The 2,500-nt window shown below is 36.6% G+C and overlaps 1 protein-coding gene across 2 annotated transcripts in view; it reads right to left on the bottom strand.

The window, feature by feature from the left end:
• LOC143038504 (thymidine phosphorylase-like) overlaps positions 1 to 2,500 on the bottom strand; it is a 90,817-nt gene that overhangs the window by 87,685 nt on the left and 632 nt on the right. The gene's annotated exons all lie outside the window — the stretch shown is intronic.

Below are 2,500 nucleotides of genomic sequence, written 5' to 3'. Positions count from 1 at the left end.
TTTATCATTTCTTCATCCAAATAAGCAAATGCCACTTTGATTGACCTCAGTAAATGGTAGGCTTCTCCGAATATTTTATTTATATGCTTATCTGGTTTCATGTCCTTTCCAATCATCACTCCAAGATCTTTTTCCATTTGCTTTTTTTTACTTTTTCTTCCCCAATTCTGTAATCTTTTGATATTCTGTGTGTGTATTCACTTTCACTTGGTCTTTGGATCACGTGTTGGACTCGTGATCGACAGCTATTTCCCTCCTGGAAGAGAGCTCAGAGCTCGTAGGTCCGATCTATGGGTAATGCTATGACCTTGCACACACACACACACCCAACTCCCCGCCCACGAGAGTTGGAGTAACACCCCTCAGCGCTGCGATACTGATATTATTTCAGCCCCGGGCGAGGATCGAACCCGGACCTCCGTAGTGGCAGGCCAGAGCTCTAACCACAGCGCCATGAGAGGTGTGTGTGTGTGTGTTTGTGTTTGTGCGAGTGTGTGGATATGGGTATATACGTTCTTAAGACAGTGGGCAGGAACAAGAAAGCTTACTTGTTTGGGGATAGTCTTTCGAAAAAAAAAGAGTCTATTTTAGTTCGCTTCAAGAGAGGGTCTATTCCAGCATACATCCTCTGAACTGTCATCTGGCCACCCAAAATGGACTCCGTGGCCTCTGAGGTAACTGAATACGTCAGGGATGTTGCAACATTGCAATGAGATTGTCTGTTGCAGCATAAGCACCGAGTGAGGATAAGTGAGGTTTCGTTAAGGTCCAACCATTTTATCTTTGGTTTTCACACGTAAGAGCATTACTTTTCCTGCCATACATTATCTGGTAAAATGTCTCATATATTTATAGTCTCTCTCCAGGTGTATTATTTTCCTCTTAATACACTGATTTAGCAGTACCCAGTGAAGGAACCTGTAGTTATATATACAGTATATATATATATATATATATATATATATATATATATATATATATATATATATATATATATATATATATATATATACATATATATATATATATATATATATATATATATATATATATATATATATATATATATTATATATATATATATATATATATATATATATATTATATAAGGCGAGGATATTGGCCCCAACCTCGCACGAAAAAAAAAAATTCCCATTACGACTGTGAAGATAGAGCAGCGTAGAAAAACAGACAGATCAAAATAATACATTTTTGCAAATATCCATATGTACAGTACATTCGATTGCTGAAGGGTGTATGTGTGCGTGTGTGTGTTGGGAGGGGGGGTCCTTTGGTGAAAAGAATCGTCTGATAAGATTATTAGATTCATACTAAATTTACCTCAACGTAGTCATATTGGTATTGAAGAATTTAGCAAGGTAATGTTACCTGTAAAATATCGTGTTCAGCAGTTGAAACTAAACCAGGTTTACAATGTCGTTCATAATTCCGTTCCCTCATATGTGAGCTGTAATTTTACATTATCGGCTGAGAACCGAACCCGGAACAGTCAAGTCTCTTATTGTACCTCATGCAGGTCCCTTCACCAAAAACAGTTTTCACTTCACAGGTGCTCAACTATGGAACTCACTACCTGTGTCCATTAAAAAGTCAAATAGCAAGGTTACCTTCAAGAAAAAAGTCAAGGGTTACTATATGTCTCAGCTGTGGACAGAGAACAGCCTTGATTTTGTGTACTACTAGCTTAGTGAGGGATACCTGATTTCATGAGTAATACCTTCCAATTCTGTGTTCACTCATAACTGTTCTGACCTCCACCCCCTTTTTTTTGTTCTTCAGAAGTTTAGTTTAGTATAACAATGATTGATGTTTACAAATTGGTTTTCACCTTTGTCTTGCCAGTCATAATATGGTATATGTCTCAGGTAGGGTCCGAGAACAGTTATGATCTGACCTTTTTCCTCGTTCTCCTTGTTATTTTACTCATTCGAGTACTGGTCCCCTATACCCTACCCCTGATGCCTCAGATTATAATGTACTACTTCCTAGTGCTCATACTAATTGCCCACTCCGTCCTGAGATTCAGGTTAAATGTTAGATTTAATTAATAGGTGACCCTAGCTGCAGTGTAGCATTCACTATAACTACATGTTGTTACTGATGTAGAATATTGTAGTATATCATTAATGGTACTACTCTGATATAGTACTTACTCATACATGTTGATACAGCTGTAGAATAATGCAGTATATCATTAATGGTACTACTCTGATATAGTACTCACTCATACTGTTTTGTTACAGTTTAATATTATTTTGTTGTTCCTTTGCTTATTGTAATGTTCCTTTTTGTGATGGTGCTCAAATTTTTGGTCTCAATATTCCTATGTGTACAAACATTTTAGTAATATTAGCTAAACTATAACTGTGTACAATCATTTTAGTAATATTAGCTAAACTATAACAATGTTTATGTGCCATATGCGTTCTGACTGGTATTACTCATAATTGTCTCTGGTCCCCTTAACCCCCTATGTATG

Source organism: Oratosquilla oratoria, chromosome 24 (genome assembly GCF_046742065.1).
Source record: "Oratosquilla oratoria isolate Oo_2021 chromosome 24, ASM4674206v1, whole genome shotgun sequence".
Classification (NCBI taxonomy): Eukaryota; Metazoa; Arthropoda; class Malacostraca; order Stomatopoda; family Squillidae; genus Oratosquilla; species Oratosquilla oratoria.
Note: the sequence above shows the minus strand (reverse complement) of the source record. Positions and strands in the feature narration are given on the sequence as shown.